Source organism: Anser brachyrhynchus, assembly GCF_964034855.1.
Source record: "Anser brachyrhynchus genome assembly, chromosome: 11".
NCBI classification, from domain to species: domain Eukaryota; kingdom Metazoa; phylum Chordata; class Aves; order Anseriformes; family Anatidae; genus Anser; species Anser brachyrhynchus.
In genome coordinates, this window is record NC_137706.1 from 15,711,231 (window position 1) to 15,725,483 (window position 14,253).

Here is a 14,253-nt window from a genome sequence, read left to right on the forward strand (position 1 = left end):
TAGAAGAATTTCCAGTGGTTATTTATCTGACCCTCTGAATTTTCATGCTTTATGTATGGGTGGGGGTTATTTCTCTGCTGCCTTTTGCATTGTGCTTCAAAGATGAGAATTATTTTTTTCAAGGCTTTGCTAAGATTTAATCTCAAGTCCAGCTTCAGTCCTGGAGGCAGGGCATAAGAGGCTAATGCATTACGGAGGATGTCATGAAGAGTTTGAGAAGACTATAGATTTGCTTCAAAAAAGCTTCTCTAAAACAATAAAAGTAGTGTAAAATTGGCCTTATGTTTGCAAGGCTAAAAGAGATCTCCCCAGTCATTTTCAGATGTGGCATTTCATAAGCCCAGTCATTGACTTACAAAATTTCATTCATATGTTTGAGAAGCTTTGTATACTTTAGTGGGTTTTGGAGGTACATGTTGTTGAACCTTTTTCAGTACCTGGATTTCATTTAGGAAGCTCAATTTGAGGGAAAGCCATGTCCAGGAACAGACTTGCTCCCACTTGTGCAGCCAGCCCTACTCTGGTTCTTCATCAGGCAGCTGCTTCGTGGGGTAGAGGAGTGTGAAATGGGAGAGGAGCCTTCGGAGCCTTCCTTTCCTGGATCTCTTTAGAAAAGCAGCACAAATTTATACTAATAATGGTGATGTTTTAAATCCTGTGCAATTTGTAAATGTACATTTCCATGGTAACACGAAGGTAGTGAAGTAATCCTCAATTCATCATCTTCCATGAAATTCCAACAACTATTCCTAAACATTCATCCTCTTCTAATCCCAGAGCTGTTGCCATGGAAATGATCAGATAAGACACAGGTCTTTAGGCAGATAGGTCTGTAAAGAATGCTGAATGTTGGCCCATAGAAATAAATAGTTCTGTAGATTTCATATTTAAAAGCAACATCACTCGCAGTGATTTTGATTGTTTCAGGATTAATTAAATTGACTCCACAAAAGACTTTTGTACGTGACCCCCAGGAACTGAAAGCATCCCTGGTCACGGCTGTGGTGCTCAGGTCTCTTCTCCATGCGGGCTCCGATGTGGTGGCAGGGACTTGTGCAGCCCATCTGCTTGCTGCTCTGCTGTTCCTGTTCTCTCCACATGCACGTAACTTAAATTCTCACTGTCGTTGCTTGCAGTCTGGGTTTTAGGCCTGCTTTTCAGATATTCAGTCTTGCAAAGAAGCTTATTTTTTTTTACTATTTATCAGAGCAAAGGGCGGCATCCAGATTACATCCAACACCCCAGGGATCACTGCTTTCCAGTGCATTAAATTTTCAATTCCTACGGCCGTGCAGGATGAGAGATTTACATGTGCAGAGGCACCTCCTGAGCGCTCTTCCAAGCTGGACCTGTAGGTGTGTAACTGAGTGTTAAAATGGGATTTTGTTTTTAAGTCCCTAAGTCAAATAATCCTGAGTCACAAAGGTGAGCGGCTTCACTGAGGAATTTCTGTGCAGGAGGAGCCATTCGCTTCTGTCTCCTGAAATCAAATGGAGAGCTTTTCAAAGACAAACCACTCTTAGGCGCTGACTTTTAATAAGGACTGGGGATCCAATTCCCACATATACCTTAGGCATTTTTCTGCAATGTTTCTTTATCTCACTGCATGCAAAAATACTTGTAAATTATTCTGAGCAGAGAACTTCTGAATGCAGAGTCTTTTTTGTATTAGTTTTTAGGGACAAGAGTCTGGTAAGAGGCACCCTGCTTAGACAACTGCTATGGGAACCACAGGGGTGATTAAAGAGCCCCCCGAAACCAACCTGAAAGTTATCACCTTGTGAAAGGTTATGAGGTTAAATAGTGAGAGGCTACCCCTAGTAAAGCATAAGCTAGTAAAGTGCTGTGATGTTCCTTGTCTGCTCCAGCATGAATTCCACTGGTGTAGCTACGTTGGTTAAGGAAGGTCAAGTGGATGCTTTCTGTCCTGAAGTGCTAATAAGAAGTGGAATTAGGACAAAGTGAGAAAGTGGCAGGGAAGAAGGAGAGGGATAGGCATGGAGGCTCGTCATGCTGGGACTGGAACAGGGCAGGAGAGGAGGAAGGGCTCTGCCTCCTCAGCACAAGATGCCCTAGGGAAAAGGCCACTAAATATTACTGATATCCATCAGTGTCTACACAGCCTGTTTCTGCAGCCCCTCTGCTTCTCCCCAGTATGGCAGCAGTTTTGCACTCGTTATAAGGTTGAAATTACAGAAATCATCCCCTGGAGCCAGTGCCTTGTGCCTACCACTGCTGCTGGCAGCGGCAGCCCAGGGCACAGGTCCCTGGAAGACTTTCTGCAAATCAAAAGCTTCTCTATTTGCATTCTTGCGGAGTGGTATTTTGAAGACTCCCTATGGATGACCTGGCTTATCCTTGTAATGCCCATTAAAAAACTCTGTGCAACTCTGTAAAGAGTTTAAAAAAAATCAATACCAGCAGCTCTGTCTGGGTTTTAATCATTCACTGGCACTGTTTATTCCCTAATAGTACTGTATGGCTTGCAGCTCTGGTGCCAAGCACACCACAGACTGGGAGGGGGGAAAAAATCTCTGTGGCAAATGTGACAGCCAAGGACAGGCACTGGCCTCAACCAGAAAATCTGGCCAGTCCAACTCCTTCCAGAAGAGGTTAATGGTGATCACATCCTGCATTCATATGGTGCCAAATTAATGATACACACAGTACCACTTTTTTTCAGCTTCTGCTTGTAGATTGGGGAAGGAGAAGCAGGGAGAGGTTAAGTTGTGAAAGCTCATATATGCTGGCAGGATTTGGCCCCTGGAGCCCTGGCCTCTGGCCTGCAGCTGTCACTGAGGTTATGACATTAATCTGGGGACAACCAGAAGGCTGAGAGAGGTGGGATGAGGAGGGGACAGAATAGGGCAGGAAGCTGGGAAAGGCAGAGGATGATGAGAACACTGAGGAGGGAAAAGAGGCGGTGGAGGAGTACACAAAATGGGAAGGAGAACTTCTGGTGGCTTCAAGGAAGAAAGGATCCTGGACTAACAGGGAGGATAGATGGACTAGAGGACAAATATTGAGATGGTGCTCAGCAATGACACACACAGTAAAGATTTCATGCTGGGCTGGCCAACATAGCTGCAGTCCCAATATCTCCATGTCTGCTCATGGAGCTCACTAAGAAGTGATCTGGGCTCCATCAGAGCCTCCCACGCTCCTGCAGGAACATGAATCTCCTGCAGCACAAGGGAGACAGGCATCTCCAGGGAGACAGCTTGGCTAAAGCCTCAGACAATGTCTTAGTCTCTGCCATCACACGCTAAGTAGCAAACCACCCTGATTTCTGCAAGACTTAAGTTCCCTAAAATATCCCCTTGACTAGGACTGGCCATAATTGCTTTGATTTGCAGATGTGCAAAAAATAGATGGAAAATGCAAGTGTGAAACAGGTGCTCTTATGCAAATGGGAAAAAGAAAGCAGTGAAAATTGACTGCCTTCTCTCCCTCCTTTTCCTTTAAAGATACTTATCTGTAGCAGCTCTGCTCCAGCACTACTTGGTGATCTGCTGGGACTCTGAAAGCAGCTGGAAATGCAGAGCTGCAGATTGAAATCTGCTCTTGTCCATGTGGTGCCTGTTTTTTTTAACAGGCCTTGGAGGAAAAGACAACATTTCTGATTCTTACCTTTCTCTAAGCTGCAGGCAGCAAAGCTTATCAGCTTTCAGAAAGGTCTGTGGTTCTGTCTCTGTTACTAGTGAGCATCAGTTGTCTTCTCCTTCCTTCTGAGTGTCCCTGGGCCCATCAGGAAGAGCTACTGCTCCCTTAAAGGCCCTGGCACAAAAGAGGGAGGTGTCACATCATGTTGAGTTAGGTTTGAGAGAAGCAATGCTTTCCCCCAAGAGAAGAGGAGCACTGACCCACGAGTGCTGCTTCTGCCCCCGGACTGGCGGTACTTCTCTCCCACCAGCTGCTGAGATGTCCTCTTTCACCACTCACTTGATGTCAAACTTAATTCGGAAGTAGGCGTTTTCAGCCAGATGAGTGCTAACCAGGGCCCATCAGTCCCCAGGAGCCACGAGGAGTCCCTGCAGGGTTCAGTTCTTCCTCACCTCCCACACGATGGAGGATGTGTGGCAAGAGCAACGATTCCCATGGAAAATAGAGGGGCTCATTGCTATGGACAGACTCTCTCCTGCTGGGATTATGGTGACACCAGGCTGGTTGGGAGGACAGCAGTGAGCAGCAGCTGGGTCTGGTCCTAGAGCCTTTGGCACCATCTCTCCTGCTGGAGCTGAGGGAACAGCACCTCGGCTGCTGGGAACTTATTGTCTGTGTGTGAAAACTCACAAAGCCCCACTTTCTCTAAAAGCAAAACACTTCGAGAGCTTGACAACAGGCTCACCACCTTGGCTCTACTTCAGAGCAGACAGCTCTGAGTGCTGGCAGTGAAGGATGTGCCCAGCTGCCCTGAGCAGGTTACAGGCAAGGTCTGCGGGCTGCAAACCCTGGAACAAGTAGCTTATCACTTAAGCTGCTTCAAGGATTTAGGGTGGTTTAAATTACTTAAAGTGCTCCAAGGGACCTGATCCTGCACCCACTGAAACCACTGGTGATTTTGATGGATACTTACAAGACACCAGGATTTGGCACTGAAGGCTTAGCTGAAGTGGATAAAACCTCTGCAGACCTTTAGAGATGGTGAAACCATCCCAAAGCCGTAGACCCATTTACAGCCCACAGAGGTTGGCCAGTGATGGAAATGCCTTAGGAGTTCACTAAACATCTTGCTGCTGCGTATGTTGTGTATTTCTTCCAGCCCCTGTAATTGCAGCAACTCATCTCTTTTTCATTTCCTATTGACAGCAGCGGTATGATCCTGCTCACGGCAGAGCTGGGCTCCTGAAGTCAGTGACTCAAAGAGAGCTGGGGTGCAAAGTATTTGCAGAATCATTCCTAGGAGTTTGGCTGTTGTTAACAGGGCAGGAGAAGACCTGGGCCCTGAGATGGCAATTCAAGTGTTGTTTTTTTCCTTCTGGTCCTTGCACAGGGATGCTTTTTCACTCATTTTGATACATTACATAAAAGCACTGTCATTTCCTAAGTTCCTGTCGGCCTCCCATATACCTTCTTTATAATTTAAAGCCATGTTTAATACTGATCTTTCCATTCTTGTCTAAGAAAGTATCAGCATGAATCTTGGCTGTTAAGCTATTAAGGTATTAGACACTTACCCCTGAGGCCCCCACATTCAAGAAAAAATCATACACTTTTTTCAGAACAAAAAAAGTAATGAGGGGTTTTTGTACCCCATGAAAACCTGGGAGGAATGCTGCTCTCTGGAGATCCTTCCTTCCTTTTGTGCACAAGCCTATCCTGTTTTTCATGGAGACCTCGAATATGATCCCAGCCACAGTGATAGGCAGCAGCGTACTGGGGGACCTCAGCTTTGTGAAAGCTGCTCCAGCAAAACATTCTCTAACATCTCCAGCGTGGGAGGGTGTGCATCCTCCCTTGGTTGCTTATTCCCTTGCTTCCTGCTAGATATATCCCCTTAAGGCTTAGTTGCTCTTTTTCATGTCTTTCTCATTCATTTTTTATCTCTGTGGATTTTTTTCCCAAAAAAATTTCACTGGGTTGGTTTTATTTAAGACTTTCAGGAACAGTGCGTGGCTAACTGTAGGGGCTGAGCCCAACCTACACCCAGCACACGGGGACCCTCAGCAATGCCCCCAAACCAGGGCATCAAATAAGGATTCTTTCTAGCTTTCTCCTATATCCTACTCTCATGGACAACAAAAGAGCAAAAACATTAATTCTCAACAGAAATTCAGCAATCCACAATGTAAGCTACTAAGGGATACATTTCTCGTATAAGAGCGGAGAGAACTTGGAGTTGTGGATAATGGCATGGTGATAAGGAAGCTTTAACAGACCTCCTTGCTCCTGTAGCAATTGCCTACTAAGCTATTCCTCCTCTTCTAGATGCCCTCGCTGTCTCAGCAGTCCCTCGTGGTTTTGCATTCTCATGTCAAAAAAGAGAAGAATTGCAGCAAAAGCTGAAGGAGAAAATTCATATCCCAGGGGCCTTCAGCTATTTTTTTCAGCAGTTGCCAGAGCATCCTGAAATCCTGTCAGTGGAATAAAAGCCAAAAGGGCTGGAAAGAAGCATCTGAGAACCATCAGACCAACAGAAATGCTCATGTGACATTAAAAAGAAAATTTAGTTTAAACATTATTCTGCTCAGTAGAAGTCTCTTTGTAGAACACAATCTGGAGAGACTGACTAGAAGTCTAAGTTAAAGAGACTCATCTATTTTCATATATATACCAACCTCGATGTTCATATTTTAGATTCATAGTGGATAGCTCAACAGTGTCCCCTGAAGGATATACTGTAAATAAGAGGGGTTAAGAAAGAGGTAAAAGATGACAAAGGAAGAGAATAAGGAGGAGAAATGTGTGAAAATCTGGGGAAGAACTAGTTCCAGCTGCTTGTTTGGTAATGATAACAGCAGTTTTGCAGATCAGTTCATCGGGGCAGCGATGTCCAGTTAGATGGACTTGACCTTGCTTTGCCATTGAAAGAGCCTTGCATTTCCAGAGGGCATAACTGTAGGGGACGGAGGAGTCAATGTAACTCCTCCTCACCTGAGGAGAAAGCATTTTTTGGTAGGGTGATCTCGCGAAGAACCACTACCCTGCTGTGCACAGGGGATGTACCCCATGGCTACCCAAGGGATGCTGAGTTGTCACCAATTTTGCCAGACTGAAGTCATCCAGGCAGACCAAAACAGGCCAGGCACCCAGAGCCACGCCACCTTCCCCAGCCATGTCCCTGGGTGCCACCAAGCCGAGCTGGGCTCATTTGGGAGCAGATGCCTCTGTAGAGCCTTCCCCTGAGCTCCCAGACTCTGCAAGTCAGAGCTGCTCTCGTGCAGCCGCGTTTGGCTCGAGGGCGTGATCCTGCTGCGAGTTCATTGTGGGAACGCTGCTATCAATAACAGCCACAGCAGGGTTAGGAAGTTCCTTCTATTCATTTAGCATCTCGTGGCTATTTAAACAACAGCGTCAATGAGGGTTTTTTGGGTTTCGTTTTTAAAGGAGAAACGATTTGGCCACAAAGAAGTTCAACTCTGGTTGAGGTTTCTGTAGGGAATCCATTAACTTAGCCACTAAGTCCATCGTTACTTTGCAGTAATGCCAGCTCTTAGTAAATATTGGCCAATGTGCCTCTAACTACTATTAATGAAGTTAATTAGCAACAAAAGTTTTCAAATGTGAAAAAGCTACAGGCATTGCCATGGTTCATTAAGCTTCTCAGAAGCTTCAAACAAATCTTAACTGCATTTCTCAGGAAAATATGTTTTTCTAACTAGTCGAAACATTTTAGCAGCTCTGCTCTATTTTGTGAAAACAGCATCTAAGAATATTGGCATCCTCTCTGCAGGCAAACTTCACGGGAGGAGGGGTGGCAGAATGAGAATAGAAAAAGAAAAATGTGTTTGTCCAGCAGCGTGGATTGAACGTGAGGCTGGTTTCCTTCTCCTTCCACATCTCTAATGGCAGAGATGCCAGAAACAGTTGCGGATAAGCTCCATGCTTCTGCAGCCTTTGATACCCTTCACTTCCCATCTTACAGTAGAAGGATTTGCTGCTGGAGAGCCAGCAGCAAAAGACAAAAGCCTGTGTTCGGGAATGCTCAGCAAAGCATGCCTTACCCCTCATCCTCTCTGACACAATCCAGCACTGTAGGTACCTGCTCCTCACCTTGTAAAATAAGTGCAACTTAAGAATATAAAGCATTGCTTGGTAGAAAGGGATTGCCTTTTGCTTAGCAATCCCCATAGAGAAGATAGTTTCTGCTGCCCTGGCATGGTTGGGAATAGAGGAAAGCCTGCAGATATTCCCCCAGGACAACTTACCTGCAGGTGACCTCAATGACGTCCCCTCTTTCCATTCAAATGGAGCTGATGGAGCATTTAGGAGGTATTTAGGATGGGAAAGAAAAGAGCATAACCTTTTTAATAAGCAATTTGCCTATGACAGTGCTGGTCAGTCCAGCATATCCTTCTCACATAATTAATCAAGACCAAGTGCTAGATTTGCAATCGTCCTATTTAATAGCATTACGGCAATCCAAGCTTTAAGCCAGTGCTTTAATGTCCCTGCCTTGCTCAACACCATTACTGCATTATAGATTTAAGGTAGCACTTGGGTGGTAAATTTTCAAAGCGATGTCTGGACAGAAGTCCCAGGTACCTCCTCTCTCCTTCCCCACCAGGAGCTGCAGGTTTGCATACAGCTGGTGCTGGCGGTGCTGTTTCATGCCAATGTCCAAAGTCATCCTGATTTGGGTAGCGAGGTTGCACCGACAGCCGCAGGACGATCAGTTTTCTCCTTGCTGCTTCCCAATTAAAACCAAAATGAGATTTACTTTGCTGGTACCTTGTGAGTCAAGTCTTCTCCATTTTCAAATCTAAGCTAGATGGAGGAATTATTTCCTTAAATTCAGGGGTCATTGTACCACTAGCAGTTGATTCATTGAAATGTTACCTATCCTCCTTTACCCCCCATCTGATAAGCTGGTATCCTAGTCTCTAGCTAGGAGTGAGACTCGATTTCCCAGAGAATGTGCCCCCTTAAATAGAAACCTAATCAAATGCATTCAGTATCCTTATTGGTTGCCAGAGCCTATTTTCCAATAATCCATCTTTCTCAGCCTGAGCATTAAGTCCAGTAAACTGAAAAAGCGAAATGTGGGGGAAACTAAAGTTAGTTCATTGTGGCAGCCATCACTTTTTGTTCAGCCAGCTGTCTTGCACCTCACTGCTGTGAAAATCATTTTGCAAGCAAATTCTCCTATTGCACCCTGATATTTTATCCCCAGCTCCATGAAGTATTTGAGACTATAGAGCTGTGATGTGGACTGCAAGGTCAGTGTAAAGAGAGTCCAGGAGAAGTTAATATGAGGAGAAGTTTTGCCATTTCATGGTCTATGCCCCTGGACCACTACATACATGTATAATCTCCCAGCAAGTATATTTTAACATAGCTAGAAATATCTGTTCCTGAAAGTCAAAAATTCTGGATTATTCTCAACCAATCGGGGACAAACCCAGTATCATATTGTTTACATATTTTGTAGGATTTAACACCCTACTAATCTCCTTGCAGATGAAACACAAACAGTTTTCTCACATATAACGAGAACACGATTCCTTCACCAGATTTATTTACTAAATTGCCTTTCATGACCAGTCATCAGAGCAGAAAGCAAAGCAGTAATGAACTGAGAAAGAGGTGATAGGAAGCTAACCAAATATTCACATGGTTTTATTCCTTTGGGCTGAGTCCTTGTTCCACCAAAATCAATGAGAATAGAATAAGATGAGTTATGATTTATTGGTACAGTCAGCTTTCATTGTGGTGCATTAAAGAGGTCGTGATGATTACAGGTTCTCCTTCAAAAATGCTACAAACACAGCAATGTATTTAGAAAGCATCAGATGTCAAACACCAAACTGTTTCCAAGGGAACTTACAAAACGTCACATCACAAAATGAATCCAAATAATGCCTTTCCCACTGTTTGCTTTGTTTCGTTTTGGCAGATGCTAATTCCTCAACACACGCTAATCCAAATTCTTCCTTGATGTAGAGCCACTGTAGTCAGTTCTGAGGACAATGGAGTCACGCTAGCCTGAATTTGGCAGAGTATGTTGCATCTGGAGCGTAAATCAGCTTGGCTTTGCTTGTTTCCTTCCTTGATCATGCACCACATAATCAGGGATGACTCGGAATTACTCAAAGAGTAGCTATTGCTAGTTCACTTTGTTATCCTGAGTGTTGTCTTGTCCGTGTGTGCACTAATCATGCTCCAGGGTAGAGGGATTTAATGACGGTGTCATCAGAAAGTGGTAGTGGGGTTGTTTTTTTGAACTCTTTGCAACAATATAAACCAGCTGATGCATTGTTCTTCATATTTTTCTGCTTAAAATCCTCAGTGTGGATGGTACAAAGACGAAAGCAACACTGTCAAGCCCTTTTGACTACAGTTAAAATTCCTATTTGCTAATCAGAAAAGATTATGTTAAACTAGCCGTACTTGGGCTGGAGGTACCTTAAAGACATACTGCAATGACAAAAAGCATTACCAACACAAAGATGCAATTGCCTTTCATGGGAGCTTAGCTTCCAGGTATGACTGATTGTTTTAGTACAGCAGCACTGACGGGCTGGGCCAATTTTATCACTTGGAAATTTCCCTCTATTTTTATTTGATTTATTTTATTGGAAAATGTTCTCAAAATGCTGGTGTAGGGGGTTTGTATATTATGCATATTTTATTTTATTTTTTTTGCCAGAAGGGAGGTGCAAGGCCATCAAAGTCCACCTGATGGTAAGAACTGGGCAGCGACTTTCACAGGGAGAAGGAAGGTTGCAGCTCTGGGGACCTGAGCTCTGCTCTCATGGCTTTTTGCTTATCACCAGGAAGGGAGCAATCTGCAGGGTGCTCGCGTTGTGTGGTCACAGGGGACTTTCAGCTGAGCCCCCTTCAGGCTGCCATGCTGGGAAGCTCAAAGCCTCACCATTGCAATCACCCTACAGCATCTGCTGGCCCCCAGAGCATCAGCTCTGCAGCACCACGGAGGTAGTGCTCTGGAGGAGTAATGAAAAGGGGTGAGGAGCTGGCAATCAGCAGAAATGTTGGACGTGGGTAGAGAGTACTAGGTGAGGTCAGTTATGGTTTGTGAAGGCTTTGGTGCAGCTGGGAGGGGTTTTCATGTGCAGGTAGAAATGTGCCTCCTGTTAGATGAAAACTAATGGTGCTTGAAAAGATTCTGTGAGGCAAAATAAGTGCATAAGCTTGTATAATCGCTCTAACCAAAATAAATTAATGGATTTTTTTTCCTGTAAACTGTTCACAAGGTCATCTCAAGCAGCTTCGTTATCTGAAGTTTGCCTAGTGATATCCAAGGAAGACCCCCAGTGCGTACCTGGCTGGTGGGAAGCATGATATAAGGATGTCGCAGGAAAACACCTGCCTGTTAGGAAATGTCCACCAGTATTTTGAAGGACAGATCCTCTTTGTGATCTCTGAAAGAGGCAAAAGTTCAGTTTACTCAACTTCATCCTTCCTAAGGGAAGAAAATAGCTAACTTTTCAACAGCACAGTGCAAGAAAAGTTCAGAGATCTGTGGTTGCGTGGGGACAGAATAGAGGCTGTGTGAGGAGAATTTTAGTCGTGCATTTAATTATGTCATTCAGCCAAAATATATTGGTCATCCTAGAAGACAGCTGGGATCCAGAATCACAACCATCTTCAGCGGTCCAACAGCAAACATTTGTCATCTCCCAGTTAGCTGTGCTCTGCTGGCGTGGAGTCTGAATCACAGCCTGAAAAGGGACCCTCCCTGGAGATCCGGTGAAATATTGAATAGAAAGTTACAGATGATAGAACAAGAAACATGCTCTGATACACTAATAACACTCTATGTCTACGCAGTAATGATAGCTCATATCTAATGCTTCACAAAGACACCGTAGCATTTTATCTGGAGAACAATGATACTCTCATTACAGGTAGAATTAGAGGCGATATTTATAGTGAAGCTGCTGAATGATTTTCCTCATAAGACCCCCTTCAGATCAGAGCCTGTAGGGGGGAACAATGTGGGTTTTTGTGTTCAAAATTCATATGGATATGAATTAAGATTGGTTAGACAAACTGAATTCAGTGCGTATCTTACATGTTGAGCACTTGACTGTAGAACCTCAATATCCTCTTGTTTTCTTGAGCCAATTTCACTGATAAAGAATGAGGACTATGAAGAGTTGTGTCCATGGAAGAACCAGGCAGAAAACAATGGAGACTTTTAAACTTTCTTAGGGAGAGAAGTCTCAAGTTAAAGCCTGAGGTGTCTCAGCTGCAAAATATATGCCCCACTATAATCTGTCAAGAGAGGATAAACATGAATAAAAATGAGCTTTCTACTCTGTATTTTACTTTGTTAAAACTCAGTGCCAAGTTGAGGTCAGGCTATGGAGAAATACCCTCTACTCCTTTTTAAAAAAACTTGCTTTTTAGAGGCAGATTAATTTTGGGAAGTAAAAGAAAGACATTAAAGCAACATTGTAAGGAAAGAGAAAGACGCTTACACTACATTTTAAGGAAAGTGATGGAGTTTGCTCTTCCTGCAAGCAGTATCTTCCCAAGTCCTTCCTTTTTCCATTAAGAGTAACAGTCAAGAAGGCTGGTGATTACTTGTGGTGTGTAGCTCTTAAACACCAGACAGCAAAGAAAGATTGACTTGCTGCAGGAAGATAGTTCCGAGACTTGGTTACATGTCAGTGGATTATAGATTTTATTCTAAATTAAATGAACCATTATATGTTCAATATTGTGCACTTAGAGAGCTGTAAAACTCTGAAATAAAATTAACAATAAAAAAGAGAAATTATCTAAAGAATACAGGAATGTAATGGGGGTGCAGAACTCCCCTGTTCCTTGCTGTTTTGTTTCACAAGTAACTACCTTATTTTTTGTGCTACCATGCTTATTTATCCTAGGCTCTGATAAAAGTGTGATTTCCATGTTATGAGCTTCAGCAAACCCATGCAGGGTCCTGTATGAGAATTTAGATTACGAGAGCTTGCTGAATTTCCTGCTGCTGTCACTTATAATGCTACCGATGTCTAAATCAACTAAACAGAAACTACTGGGGGGCGCTGGTCCATGCTGGGCTGTAACGTGGACATCCTTTCTACACAAGGTATCTTCATCTGGCAGAAAAACACAGAATGAGATTGTTCTGGGCTTTAGGAAGACTGATCCACAGCTGGATTATTTTCTGTCTCTGGACTGAGATGGAGTTTCCATTAGTGGATACTTTCACTCGTGAGGATAGATGCTGGTGAGATATTTTGTGTCTACATGATGTCAAAACACATCTTTGCAGTGAGAGATCAAATACGGCAGTTTAGCCCGAGATTAACACTGGCTCCCCAGAGGCTTCTGGATGGAAACCAGTATTTTGGCTTACTCCTATTAGCAGCAGACTAACCAAAAGGAAGGATTTGCCAGTGGTCAATGTGCTAATCCATGGCTTGGTGCTCAAAATGCTCTGTGGCTGTGTGTGTGTGACTAGGGGTGTATTGTTTCATTTCTCTGTAACTTAGTTTTCCATCACTAGGGAATGGTTTATATTCCCTTCATCACTCTGATAGAAATGGCATTCACTTTTAGGTTGACATCTTAAGGGCACCCATACCTTTACCTTAGAATTACATGTGTCTAAAGGCAGAATCAGATTCCTACGTTCTCTCATCACTTGTTGCAGGCCCTTCAGCAGAGGAGAGCTCTTAGGGAAAGAAAAAGAAAAGAAAAAAGTCAACTTGTTTCTTTTTGCCTTTTTTTACAGACACTTCCAGGAATGGAATTTTTCAAAAAGTGTACGCGCAAGAGAGCAAGAAGGAAGGAGAATGTTCTAAATATGTCTTTAGCCAGAAAAAAAAGAGAGAGAGAATAAAGTAAGTATATCTTAAAAAAAACTTGTATTACAAGTTTTCTTCTTGATCACACTGTAAAAATCATATTGATTTCAATAGAATTACCCAAGTGCAACTTCAAGGAGAATTTGGCTTATGTGGGATCAGAGCAGGAGGCTCAGGAGCAGAGGCTGGCAGAATGCCAGAGCTGCTTCATTCCCCACGGCTCCCTTCTCTGGGAAGGAGGCTGCAAGGAGGAAAACCCCACAGCACACGTACTCAAAGTGTTTCCTAGAAGAGATCACTCACCCAAGCCACAGTCAAGAAGTTTATTCTCCAGCTCCTGTGATAAAATATTACAGAGCTCTGACCTAACAGAAGCTCTCTGTGTTGGAAATCTGGGGCATCACTTCGTGCAATGCGAAATTAAGTTCGGTAGAAGGAGATGAGAAATGATGTTTTAGGGAGGGGGATTTCTGCTTGAATACTGGGGGGTCACTGTGCTGCCGATGGCACGCAAATCCCCGTGAAAACCACAGCCTCAGCTGCCAAGGCAGCTGTGAGCACGACGAACTCCTGATCTCTCTTCTGCACATCAACCAGCGGATTAACTATTCACCGGCAGTACCTGATCTATAGCTGGGTGTGATCATAGCTTGGTTACCCTTCTGGCTGACTGAAGACCTCAGGTGCTCTCAGCCAAAACTCCCACGCAGACACAGAGATGTGAATCTCCCTGAGGGTGAGATTTCAATAACCCGAAGGGTCAGAGCTGTCCCGGCGGTGCTTAAGGAGCTGGCTCCGTGGACAGATTGACGAT

At 43.9% G+C, this 14,253-nt stretch overlaps 1 long non-coding RNA gene across 3 annotated transcripts in view; it reads left to right on the forward strand.

The window, feature by feature from the left end:
• LOC308176265 overlaps positions 1-14,253 on the forward strand; it is a 49,759-nt gene that overhangs the window by 20,950 nt on the left and 14,556 nt on the right. For all 3 annotated transcript variants that reach the window (XR_013938191.1, XR_013938192.1, XR_013938193.1), the window contains exon 2: positions 13,367-13,475. This is a non-coding gene — a long non-coding RNA (uncharacterized lncRNA). The remainder of the gene's footprint in view (positions 1-13,366; positions 13,476-14,253) is intronic.